This window comes from Pygocentrus nattereri, chromosome 4 (assembly GCF_015220715.1).
Source record: "Pygocentrus nattereri isolate fPygNat1 chromosome 4, fPygNat1.pri, whole genome shotgun sequence".
Taxonomy (NCBI): Eukaryota; Metazoa; Chordata; class Actinopteri; order Characiformes; family Serrasalmidae; genus Pygocentrus; species Pygocentrus nattereri.
The window spans coordinates 34,467,488-34,481,086 of record NC_051214.1 but is presented as its reverse complement, the minus strand read 5'-3'; the positions used below and the strand labels follow the sequence as shown (position 1 = coordinate 34,481,086).

The following is a 13,599-nucleotide window of genomic DNA, read 5'->3' as shown; positions in this document are numbered from 1 at the left end:
ACAGTCACAAGTGACTTGCTCTATATTAAATAGTGTGACAGCAATCTACCAAAATAGCCTAGTCTTTGAAGTGAGCCGTGAATTTTCCAGTGTTCAGCAGCAAAATTAACGAGCAGTATGATCAGCCCACAGGTGATCTGTCACTGTCAGCCAGCCTTCTGACCAGTACATATGCTTTTCTTATCTATAAATTCTACATTCCCCTTTGGTCTCCATCTAAATCTGTAGTATCTATGACTATTATCAAAATTCGTAGTTACACTGGTGCAAATGGCCAGTGCTTATGACACCAACTGGCAGGGCTTGATGACTTTTTTCTTAATCAAACCATGCAGTGGTCCTGCAAACAAGGGTAACTCTTTTTAATAGATATTTTACACAGAATCACCACATCATCATGTTTTCCGCAAGTAGTGTAATAACTTCTGCATTCTGATCGTTTTGTTTATGTTGGTTAAGTAGTTAAGTAGTGTTTATATTTTGGGCATTTATGCTTTTAACTGCAATACGACACTGTGGATATTCCATGTGAAAGTTAGCAAGTGTTCATGGAATATTATTCACCCACACAGTAAAATGTTTAGCATTAAAGGGGAATTTCAATATATATATATAATTTTTCTACTTTATTCATATTCCCATTGTTAAGATGTAAATAAAGTCATTAAAGACTTTGATGCCAAATAGTGCACTATAAAAATTTCAGTGAGATTTTTGTAAAATTTTGGTGATAGGAACCGTGGTTTGCAATGTACAAAATGCAAATATAGACACTTTATTCACTATCCCAAACAACCAGTAAATCTATAGGTGTCTTCTGATTTTTTTTACGTGTAACATTGATAATCGTAAAATAGTGGTAAATCCAACATATTACATTTTCTTTTGGTGTGAATGGCTTTTACTGAAAGTAAGAAGACCATATCATCATGGTAGTGGGTGAGCTATAACTCTGACTGTACTCTGATAGAGCTTGTCTCATCACTGTTACTGCAGCTACAAATCTGCAGGTGGATAAATCCAAGCAAAATACACCAGATACAGTCTTAAGAAAATGCTAAGAGGAGAAGATTAGCTAGATTCGTGGACTGGATCTGTATAACATGCATTTCCCAGGGTTCAGAACATTCCAGTTCATGATGTTGTATAAAAACTAATAAAGTAAACTAATAAAAGTAGCTACCAAAAGTGCTAAAGCTCTTAAACAATGAACTCATACACACATATACATACCAAGCTAAAGTCAGTTTCTTATTTTCCAGCGTCTTATCTGAATTTGAGTTTTCTGTTTCACCTTAAATGGTGCTGCAGTTATACTGAGGTGCCGTAAATGTAGAATGAATTTCCCAAGTTCGTGGATATGAAGCCAACATCACCTCCATAAATGTGTTAATTTACCTCATAAAATGCATCTTTAATCAAAAAATACCTCAAACTTTCACTTGGAGATGTTTACTGAGCTGCTACTGAGCAACTCAGAACAGCAAAGTTATAATTCAGCCATTAGGGCTGTTGAACGTGTTTCACTGGACAATCTAATACCGCATCCCAAACCACACACTTATTTCTTTAAGTGCACTTCTAATGGTACATCCGCTATTTTCATACACTATTTTGTGTGCTAGTATGTGGTTTTGTACATGAAAATAATAATGAGGCAAAAAATCTCAGCCATTTAGCTTTGGGTTTCATTTGTTATCACTACAACAACAACAAAGAACAATGAAATCAAGTCAATACACTCAAATACAATGGTTAATAAGCTTTAAAAACAAGACTTTAAAATGGTTCAAATTTTTTTACTGTCTGTGCTGGATCAGTTATAACTTTGTTGCTAAACAGCTGCAGTTCTGCTGAATGAACTTGAACTTGCCTACCAATATGGTGGCAGTGTGATTGTGACATCATAGAAGTACTATCAATAGGCTAACCCCTTATTACAAAACTACAGCAATGTCTCGGGTACCAGGCAATATATTCACACGCACTTTACATAATAGCTTTCTGTTAGGCAGCTTTTAGAAACAGAGCTTCAGACATCTGATTCCTAACAACTTCACTGTTACAGAATCTTTACATTTCAAAGAGATTCTATGAAGTTTGAATAGGTTCCGCACACTCAAAAAATCTTATTTATAAAAATGGCTCTCTCACTGAAAGGCTCTTCAGGGAGCCAGAAGTGGTTGCTCCAAAGAATCCATTTTGGCACCTTGATGTTTAATGGTGTGTATCCAACACTGGAGATTTTGCTGTGTTCAGAGCCACGTGAATGCCTAGTTTTGCACTTCTAGCTTGGAACTAAGAGTTGGATGGATATTAAACAAAGAGCACTTTTCCTCTGGCTGAAAATGGTGACTATGAATCTTCATAGTCTTCATTGGCATCATTCTCTAGGGTGGTGAAACAGTGACAGCATCTGAGGATCTCTGATAACCAATGGAACAACAGTTGAAGAAAAGCTAGTTAGCAATGTATCATGCTAATAATAACTCTTCATTTCACCATGGATTTTGGGTATTTAGTGGGTGTAGTCAAATTCTCATATTGACTTGCAATAATTAATTATATTATACATCTATGAATCTATTTGTATTGTACCAACAGTAAGTAGCACATAGCATTTAGTGGAATTCTTACTTTTAAATAAATATTCAATCATGTATTTATTTATTTAAATTACTATTTCATCTCAGCTATTTCATCTCATCTCAACTGATTTTGAGACCCCACACTGCTCACAATATAAGGTACCACAATCTTGTGCTTTCCTTACCACAACACACCAGAAAATCAACTCATGAAAAGCTTGATAATTAGATGATGAATTGAATTAAGTGTGCCAGAGCACAGAAAATGTTTAACAGTATTATGGCCATGCAGTTACAGCTGAGAGTGTCACCAAAATAAAACTAGATCAGATTGCTTCTGCCTTAATCAGTAGAGTATATTTCACTTTATGGAAAAAAAATTATATAAAAGCTGAATTTCTTGTATTGGGTTTATAGGCACCTATGTTGATATGAACCATCTTGAATATTGAAAATCTGGAGTCAGCAGTTCATTTCTTGTTCAACAAAGCTTTTCTCAACAACATAAGCTTGTTTATCCTACCTTTACCTCAGAACTGTGACAATATCATCAGCACTAAGATCACAGTATATCACAAGGATCCGTCTTCAGCAGGCTAGGTAATAATAGATCCTGGAGTGAGGATGTTCAGAGTCACGTTCTGCGTTATGGAACAAAGGTCGGCAGTTTAATTGGAAGTGCAAATTACGTTCACATGTAGCACTCCCACCAGTGGTTTGAGGCACGGGTTGAGTGAATGTGAACAGGGGGATGTGTTTCCAGTGGGGGGATGGAATTAGAAAGTGCAGATAATAGCTTTTGGTTTGCACTGTTCCTAAGTATTTTTAGACTTACATATGCAGTCCAGGAACGACGGGATTCGTTTAGCAGATTTCTAGGTTCCCGGCTAGAGATACCTCGTGGCCAGCACGTGATAGTATGATGTAGAGGATATTCCAGGTCATTGTTATAAAAGAAAACATGCTCTCAACTAACTTATTTGATTAGGTAACAGTAATGAATGAACAAATGAATGAATGAAATCTACTGCTTGTTAAGCAATTAGACATACAGACTACCTTGTATCTTTAAAAATGCTTGTGCTGAAGCTGAAATTATAAACAGAAACTACCACAACTACAATATATGGCCAAAAGTATGTGGACACCCCTCCTAATTGTTGATTTCAGTTGTTTCACTAGGACAAACTGCTAACAGGTGCATACGATCAAGCACATAGCCATGCAGTCTTCCTAGACAAACAATGGCAATAACACTGAACATAGTGACTTTAAACATAGCAGTGTCATAGGGTGGCGCTTTGCCACGTTAAAAATTACAGCTCTGCTAGATCTGCCCAGGTCAACTGTGAGTGCTATTATTGTGAAATGGAATGCTTTAGGAACAACAACAGCTTAGCGAAGAAGCGACAGACCATGACAAATCACAGAGCAGAAGCGCCACTCACTTCAAAGTTCTGGAGCAGTGGAAACGTGTTCTCTCGAGTGATTAATCATGCTTCAGTATTTGGCAGTCTGATAGATGAATCTGGGTTTGGAGGATTTTAGAGAAGCGCTACCTTCCCGAATACACAGTGCTAACAGTAAAGTTTGATGGAGGAGGCCACAGTGTATTACCCTTAAGTTGTAATGTTCTTAATGTTGCATAGCCACCAGACAGGGTAAAGATAACACTGAGCTTATAGTCTTGGGTTTATTTTCTAGAAACTGCACAATTATTCTAAAGTAAATTAAAAAATCAATACATAAATTTGAATAAATGAATAATAATAATAATAATAATAATAATAATACCGTGTACAGTGCTACATCCTGCAGTTCGAAAACATTAACTTAAGCAATTATTGTACTCGCAATCATAAGGGATCTGTAGTGTCCAAAGGAAAGAAAACACCAAAACTTTAAGTGGTCCACAATCTGATTCAAAAGCCTCTACAAGTGAGTTTCTATAGTAACTACAAATGATGAGTAAAAACCTCAATATTGGTATGCAACACCAAGCTTTCAACAGGGCATTAGAATAGAGCTTCCGTTCAGTCCTACAGAGACAGCAAAGCAGGAGACATCTGCACACAATCTACTGCCAGCTTTTTAGTGCCACAGTCTTAACCAAATCCCAAAAAGGCTATAAATAATACCAACAATGAGCTGCTGTAAAAGTAGTAAAACAGATAAAAATGAGTGTTGGACAGATTAAAAGCTGTGTCACCTTGCATAACACGGTGGATTAAATCCCTCTCGCTGCTTTGACAACCACCTATGCTGGCTCTATTTTTAGTTAGTCCATATGCAACAGTGGCAGTGCTCCACACCCCTAAGGATCACAAAGTCCTCAGCCACCAGGAGCATATAGGTGCAACTGCTGGATCTATAATTACTCAGTTATGCTTACTGATGAGGATGCAGGACTGTGTACTGCACGCTAATAATAGGTGCTGGTGTTTTAACTTGACAATTACAAAAACAGAATGGGATGTTTTACTTAAAGGGGAATTCCATCAAAACATTTGCATAACTAAAAGGTTACACAGGAAACAAAGTCATTCAGAGTGGTTTCTTGTGAAAGACTTTGTAGAGAAACTGTTCACAGACATCTGAAGCATTATACACACACACACACACACACACACACATATATATATATATATATATATATATATATATATATATATATAATTAGTAAAATGTCTGGTTCCATTGACTTACATTAAAAGTAAAGTGTGGTTTTTCATTCTCCTGTAAAGTTATCATTCTGGCAATATGATTATATATATATAATAATGCAGAACTTAAAAAAAAATCACTAGCCCCTCACTCCCCCACCCCGGCCGACCGATAAGAAGCACCAAACAACTCCACCTGATGATCACAATTTAACTCCAATCAGCCTCGCTTTGCATGTGTTGATTACCACTCAAGATAAGCACAGGAACCTGTTGCACTTGATCTAACACGACAACAGGTAGATGCCCATGGAAATCGTTTGAATAAAATTCTGAATCTTGCTCTCTCTCATGTAGCACTCTATTGCTCCACAAAATCAAGCCTAAGTATGAGTCTGCCATGACTGGCATGAAATCTGAATGTTACCTAAACACTCACTGACTTATCAGAAGTGACTTAAACCACCTCAGTACATCACCTCTGAACTTTTACTGACTTCATAACCATATCTGTCTTTTGAAGGATGTAAAAACGCATGAGACCTTAGAGGAAGGACTTCAAGAGATAAGAGATCCTGAAAAGATGTGCAAAAAAATGAGTAGCACTCACTCACCAGTGCTGCATCGAATGTTTCAGAGGGAGAGCAGCATCTCTTTTTCTGTGAATAAAAAAGAAAGCTCTGAATAAAGCAAGAATGTATTTGAAACTTAATACTGAGCAAAGTTGAAGGTCTTATCCTTTACACCGACCAGTTCCAGACCACAGCGTGTTTTGGCTGCTTTACAGCCAAGGACAACACACATGAAATTACAGTATCAAGAGACTTTTTCATAAAAGGCAAAGTGAGTCTGTCTCGCTCAAACAATTACAGTCAGAAATGCTATGAGTCACTGTGTTTTCATCTCTCTAATGAAAAAATAATATACTTCTTCTGCTAGGGTTCATCAAGGCACTGATTCAGGGATTCGGTGCTTAGTATCATCAGTTCTAGGCCTCTCCAGAAAATAAATAACATAAAAATTAAGGTAGCTATGTTAAGAGAATAACATTCCTGAGCACCATTAATACTATGAAAAACCAGCATGTTATACATCAACACTGTTGATTGATTTCTTTTCTCAAAAGTTCTGTTGGAACGAGAAATGCTCTTGGTTTTCGTAGCAGGAATCAAACTGTTACAAGGAATATTGAATCATTTTGAATCTTTCAAATACCCCGAATTACTCTGACAGAGCAAAAATGTTCAATCAAACCGCAGGTCAGCTCAAGGACAAAACAGCCTTGCACCACAACAAAAAGAGCTGTGACTTAAACACAACTATTACAAATCTAGCAACAAGAAATGATCAAGCTCGTAACTGCCTCTGTTCAGTAAGACTGCATGGAGCTGCAAATCTAATCATCAAATCTATATGCTTGCAGGAAATTTGCATCATCTAAATCATAGCAGCATGATCTCCTACTCATTTATTCCACACACATGAAATCAACCCTTACTTATTGTCCTTTGTTGTCAGAATATATAGCTACATCAAAGAATATCAACTAAAATGTCTGTTTATCCCAATTTACACACGTAAAAACAGTGACCACTGCTACAGCCCACACAGCAGGACAAGGAGGGAAAACCAGAAGGGCGGTTAAGCGAATAAAGTGCCACCTATTATTTGTTTAAGCGTTTAAACGTACTGCATGCTCCTGTTCCAGCTAACCACGGCTGCTTAGTGTAGAACACAGCCAGACACCGTATGACTGTTTTCGTAGTTAAGACCTACACATTTCTTAGCAAACAGGTGCCTCATAATCTCCAAATTACAAAACAAAAATTGTCCAAATGTTTGACCACATTCAATAACACTGTACTGAAGTCCAACACAGACTTCTCAGCTAACCTATGGGAAGACTAGCAGTAGCCTACGTCCGTTACAACCGCGCTTCATTCATTTAATGCTTTGTTTCTTACGTAAGGAGCTCCAGCATCACCGCCAGCTCCATGCAGCGTCCATCCGGACAAAACACTGGCAGAGTGAGGCCACAAAACAGCAGAGCCAGCGGTTACACTGACATACTTAAAGCACAACGACTCTAGTTAGACGTTAGATCTGCTGAACATATGAGAGGTATTTCTCACATCTGCCCCTTCTTAAATTTCCATCTGTAGAATATATTCACATATATATTTGCATTGTTCTCGACCTCAAACCGGACAACGTCAACCGTGTAAATAGTTACAAACAGGAAAATAATATTTTGAAAAAATTATTAATAACCAGGCCTAGTTCAACAGCAGTGAGTTGTTTTGGACGTTGGGCTAGCTAACCGTAACCCTTCTGTTCTCGCCGCTCTGCTCTGCTCTCTGCTCTGACTGCTAGCGGGCTCTGCTCTGCTTACTGGCAGGGTGGTGAGTGCTAGCGAGCTAGCTGAGAGGCTAACGGTCAGTACTGTGTTGAGTAATAACAGACTCGCTGCTAAAAGCAGTTTTAAAATTTGGAGGTGGCTGCGGGAACGTGCGAACAGCACGTGCGAGGCTCGTTCCCTCCATCTCCCCGCTGTGTGTGTGCATGCCCGGCTAACAGTCCCAGCTGCTGCCGCGGCTAGCCATCCCTAACGCTGCAAAACAACAGGAGTAAAGCGCTTCCAGCTGACCTCTGCCGAGGATGGTGATGGGGATGGAGCTTCCTCGCCGCTTTGTCCAAGCCTCTCGCGCGCGCGCTCCCTCTCTCTCTCTCTCCGCCCCGCGTGCGTGTTCCTCGCGCGCTGCCGATTTTGTCTCTCTGTCCCTCTTTCAGTCTTCGGACCTCCCGAGTGAAACGCAACACACACCCCTCCTCTCCCTCCTCCTCCTCCTCCTCCTCTCCTCTGCTCTCCTCCTTCTCCTCCTCCAAAACTGCAGGGCGTCCGAGCCGAGTCGCTGAAATCACGCGCAGCAGCGAGCAGTCGCGCTTTGTTTTTTTTCTTTTCTCGGTCGTTGCAGGGCAGTGTGTGGTGGGGAAATGGAGAGGGGTGGGGGGGGTGATACCGGGATTTTCCCTCTCGACTGTTTTCCAGCTGCTGCTGCTGCCCCCTCTCCGCTCCTCTCCTCTGCTCTCCTCTCCGCACCGATTTGCCCCGCTTCTGCGCGCCTCGCCCTCCAGTGGTGCGCACGCGGAAAGACCCGGGGCCGGCGCGCGTGTTTGTGCGTGTGTGTGTGTGTGTGTGTCTGTGTGCCGCAACCGCGCGCTGAGTGGCTGGTGGGGGTTGGGGGGGTGGGGGGGGGGCAGTGAGTCATCCAGAAGTCCACCTCCAGGAGCTGCTGGAGCTGAATGATCCAGGAGTTTGTATGGGTGTGAGTTGGGGGGGGCGTGGTGGTGGTTTATATGCCCTGCCAATCAACAGTCCACTGTAATCTATGCAAAGTCTGACCTATGCCGCGCTTCCAGCTGCTCTTAACACCGCATTAGTGTGACTCTGTCGGCCTGAGCAAAATCTAACTCTAGGCCCCAAAGTGCAAGTTTGTTTGGGTCATGTGGTTGGTGGCTGTGTTCTTATGAGTGTCAAGTGTTGGAGTGTGCTATTTGTGCCTTAACAATCTTTCCAGCATACACCAAAATAATTTTAACGGTTGTGTGCAAACATCATATCTCCTGAATAATGAACTACCACGGATACGGGAAGTGGGGGTGCTGAAACGGCTGCAGAACTCCCAGATTTCAGGATTGCAACTGCTAAAAAAAATAATTAATAAATTAATAATAATAATAATAATAGTGAAACATTCTGAACTCTATAATGATTTGAGTGCAGTAAAGATCCACGTGTGCTTGTTTTAGAGTGGAGTTTGAATGTTATGTTTATATTTCCCAAGCCTGCACTAGCTGTGTACTACTCAAGTTTGCAGTGCATGTTCATTAAAATAAACCTAATCACGTCCTTCTGCAACAGTAGGCCTATTTGGGGGCGTGTCGCTGTGGGGCAAAAGTCAATGCAGAGTTATAGGCTAGTTGTCAGTAGAGTTTTAAAAGTTTTTGCATTTTTATTAGTTTTTATTTTTATTTAATTTTTCATCCAGGTTTTGATTTCAGTCTAGTTTCATTTAGTTTTAAGCAAGCACTTATAGTTCCAGTTTAGTTTCTATTTTCTGCAAAGTAAGTTTCTGGCGCTGGTCTCTAGACGCTTTCAAGGCCTGGAGGATCATAGAAGATGCACACCCTCGGGAAAAGGAACCTTCTGTTGTTGTTAATGTTGCTGTTTGTTAATTTAAACTATGCGTATGTGCTGTTTGTGTTCTGTGTTGGGGGATGGGTTTTTCAAGGGTGCTTTAGGAAAGGCAATAGTTCTATTTAGAACAATGAACACTCAAAGAACAATTTGTATGCTTCTATGGTTCTTTGCATGGTGAGATCTTTCTTCAGATTGATGGAGAAAGAGTTGTATATTGTAAATTGGTTCTATATAGCACCAAAAAGTGTTCTTCTGTTGTTACAAACTTGACATCATAACAATACTGGAATGTTTTTTGGTGCAATATATGCTTCAACTCTGAGGAGACTTGCTTTCAGGTTTTTAACGAAATCTGCAGGAATATTTTTCCATATCTCTCAAGTTCAGTCTTAGAATTTGGTTGCATTTTCTGCTTCTTACAATTCGAGTGTTGCCAAACACATTCAGTGACTTGAGATCTGGACTCTGTCCATTGTTCAGGAAACACCAGTGGCTTCTTTGTTTAATTTTTTTCTGTTTCCTTTTCTCAGTAACAGTTACTTGACAGCTTCATATCCTTTTAAACTGTTTTTTCAGACATGTTGAGCATCTTCTCACAGTGGAAGGATGGACAGAAACACCTGTGAATTTTGACAGACCTAAAGCAAGATTGGATTCATCGTATCATTTTATTTAAAGGATTGGATAAGTGAAATATTAAATATACATAAATTCCACTTACCCTAGTTATAGGTGATCAGGCAAGACATTTTTGGTTCCTTAATTTAGCACTGGAGTTACAGGTTAACATTGCTAACAAATACTCAAAGTCAATAGTCACATAATGTAAAAAACAAAGTAGAAAAAAATAAAATCCTCAAAGTTTCATTCAACCCACTTAAACCACATCCACATCTTCATTAAAGTAAGACAGACCTGTTTATGTGTTTTAGGTCACAGTATGACTTGATGTCAACCATAAAAATAAGCAAAAACTTTAGACAGCAGGGGTTGCGCCAAATTCTGATTATAGTTATGTTTTGGTCATCTTTATAGTCCACAGTAAGTCATCCTGCGCCATAAACCCTATCAACAAGTCTGTGGAACCTTAAAGAAGAACTGTATTGCATTCTGAGCAGGTTGTAATAAGGTTTGAATATGTATTTGAAAAGACTTTTTGATGACATTTGGGGTTAACAACATTAGCCTTGCAACTATTTGCTATGCAGCACATTAATAGGTTTGCTTATTCTCTAAACTTGAGTAAACCTTTTTAATACACATTGCTTGCAACTTCGCTTCACCACATCCCATTCATTTCAGAAGTGCTCTACTGCATCACATCGTGAATGGTTGGTTGTGGTGTGACAGTTCAGTAAAAGTTCAGCAGATTTCAAATTTATTCAAAAGAGTGCTGCGGCTGCGCTTCATGTATACCATCAGACAAGAGCAGACTAAAACACAAATGGCAAACATGACTTTCACTGAAAGTAGAGAGTGGCAACAATGGCTCTCTGTCTCTTAGTTTTGTTGGCTGTCCTTTACATGGTGTGAAAATGTTATAATGAAGGGACCAATAAAAGTTCTCCAAAACTACTTAAAAAAAAAACAAAATCTCTTTACATTAATATCTTAAATAGCCTGAAGGTTCACTACACACTCAGCTACGTAGCATGGTAGTTACTGCATAATAAGCCTATGATTTTAACTTCCATTTAAAGTTAGCTTCACTGGCATATAAACCTCCAGCTACACCAACATTTTTTGGACAAGATTGGACGCCGCTGGTTTGGAAGGTTAGGATGGGAAGGCACATTTTAAATCAGTTGGAATTCGTAGGTTATTTGCTAAGATAGATAGCTTGTCAGTGAGCTAAAGCTAGCTAACTTTATAGTATGTGTGGATGTACATTCTGAAAATTATAAAAGCACAAGAATGTATTTTAGTATCTTTATAATCTATTATATGCAAGCAGCATATCTGATTCTTTACTGCAGCAGAAAGCTTTGGCATGGTGGAATGTAATGAGAACAAGTGCAAGTTGACAGGTAAAATGCCCTAAAACATGTATAGTATGTATATAGTATGTGTTCCTATATCTGACCTTCCCATTTTATTTTTAACAGTTTTACCTCTCCAAGTGAATTCCAATGTTACACTGATATTGCCTCTCTGATGCATGCTCTCTTGAGTGAGAGACTGCAGCCAACACAGCAGATGTGATTACAACGTGGTGGGCGTAAAAGTGCCAATATGTAATTAGTTGTAGGCAAACAGAGAAATCAAACAAATAAAAACAAACAAATATAAATAGTTTTGTGCCCATGATACTGTAAGAATCAGTGCAGTGAAATCTTTAGCCTATGTGAGCAGTGACTATATATAGGCTTGTCAGAGCTTCCACTGTTTAAAATGTGCTTTCTAATTAATGACCTTTCAGAACCTCGCTGAGAAATCTTCGAATTCAGCTGGCTATTATCAAGTAATATGGAAAATGGGACCACTAGTAGATTTTGTCTTTGCAAATATTAACATGACTTTCTTCCACCATCAACCCCCTAAAGATAGGCTTCATTAAGGTGCAGTAATCTGACACATCCCCTGCTTTCTGAGCCAATGGAAGTCAGAGCATATTCTTTGTAGGTTAGAAGGAACCTCACTGTTTGCTTCTCCATCCCGCAGGATGATGCTAAATGCACATATGCTCAGGCCCGGAGCTCAGCTGAGGGTTAATTAACTGCCTTCTTGTTTGCCTGAATATGACAGAGGGCTCTTGCTGAGCTCGGACATGGTCAGAGGAGACGTGGTGCTGATGTTCATTTGCATCTCTTCATAGCTTCATCTAACTGTGACAGGGAGAGGCACTGAAATGAAAGGCAAGGATACCCATGGGGCCTCAGTCTTGCATGCACGTGTACAGGCAAAATAGAAACACAAACAGACAGATACCCTCACGCACACAAACATGCGGGTCTGGACACGGAATTAAAAATCTAAATTAACACAAAAAGCTTCATAAGTTGTCTTCACTTCCACCTCCTATACTACATTTTTCCTAATGTACACTGTATTTCCAAAAGTATTCACTCATCTGCCTTCACACGCATATGAACTTGAGTGACATCCCATTCTTAATTCACCCTTTGCAGCTATAACAGCTTCAACTCTTCTGGGAAGGTTACAGAAGCTTTAGGCGTGTGTTTATGGGAATTTTTGAACATTCTTGCAGAAGCGTTTTTGTGAGGTCAGACACTGATGTTGGACTAGAAGGCCTGGCTCACAGTCTCCGCTCTAAATCATCCCAAAGGTGTTCTATCGGGTTGAGGTCTTGACTCTGTGCAGGCCAGTCTAGTTCTTCCACACCAAACTCGCTCATCCATGTCTTTATGGACATTACTTTGTGCACTGGTATGCAGTCATGATGGGACAGGCAGGAACCCTCCTCAAACTGTTTCCACAAAGTTGGGAGCATGAAATTGTTCAAAATCTCTTGGTCTGCTCAAGCATTAAGAGTTTCTTTCACTGGACCTAAGGGCCCAAGCCCAACTCCTGAAAAACAACCCCACACCATAATCGCCCCTCCACCAAACTTTACACTTGGCTCAATGCGGTCAGACAATATCGTTCTCCTGGCAACCACCAAACCCAGACTCGTCCATCGGATTGCCAGATGGAAAAGTGTGATGTGTCTCCACTGCTCTAGAGTCCAGTGGCAGTGCTTTACACCACTGCGTTCAATGCTTTGCATTGAGCTTGGTGATTTAAGGCTTGGATGCAGCTGCTCGGCCATGGAAACCCATTCCATGAAGCTCTGTTCTTGAACTGATCTGAAGGCCACATGAAGTTTGGAGGTCTGTAGCGATTGACTCTGCAGAAAGTTGGCGACCTTTGCACACTATGCGCCTCTGCATCTGTTGCCCTTGCTCTGTCATTTTACGTGGCCTACCACTTCATGGCTGCGTTGGTGTCATTCCCAGTCAACTTTGTTATAATACCACTGACAGTTGACTGTAGAATATTTAGTAGCTAGGAAATTTTACAACTGGATGGCATCCTGCAACGGTACCACGCGGTACCATTCTTTCACTAATGTTTGTAGAAGCAGTCTGCATGCCTAAGTGCTTGGTTTTATATACCTGTGGCCATGGAAGTGATTGGAACACTTGAA

At 40.0% G+C, this 13,599-nt stretch overlaps 1 protein-coding gene across 3 annotated transcripts in view; it reads right to left on the bottom strand.

Annotated features, from left to right (window-relative positions):
- Positions 1–8,407, bottom strand: part of LOC108411796 (1-phosphatidylinositol 4,5-bisphosphate phosphodiesterase beta-4) — a 90,290-nt gene extending 81,883 nt beyond the window's left edge. Inside the window, exons 1-2 of one of the 3 annotated variants that reach the window (XM_017683544.2) lie at positions 7,899–8,407; positions 5,866–5,910 (exon numbers count right to left, since the gene is read on the bottom strand). The gene's annotated coding sequence lies outside the window, so the exon portion shown is untranslated. The remainder of the gene's footprint in view (positions 1–5,865; positions 5,911–7,898) is intronic. The other 2 variants (XM_017683554.2, XM_037537910.1) reach the window with 2 other exon arrangements.
- Between the last annotated feature and the right edge of the window lie 5,192 nt (positions 8,408–13,599).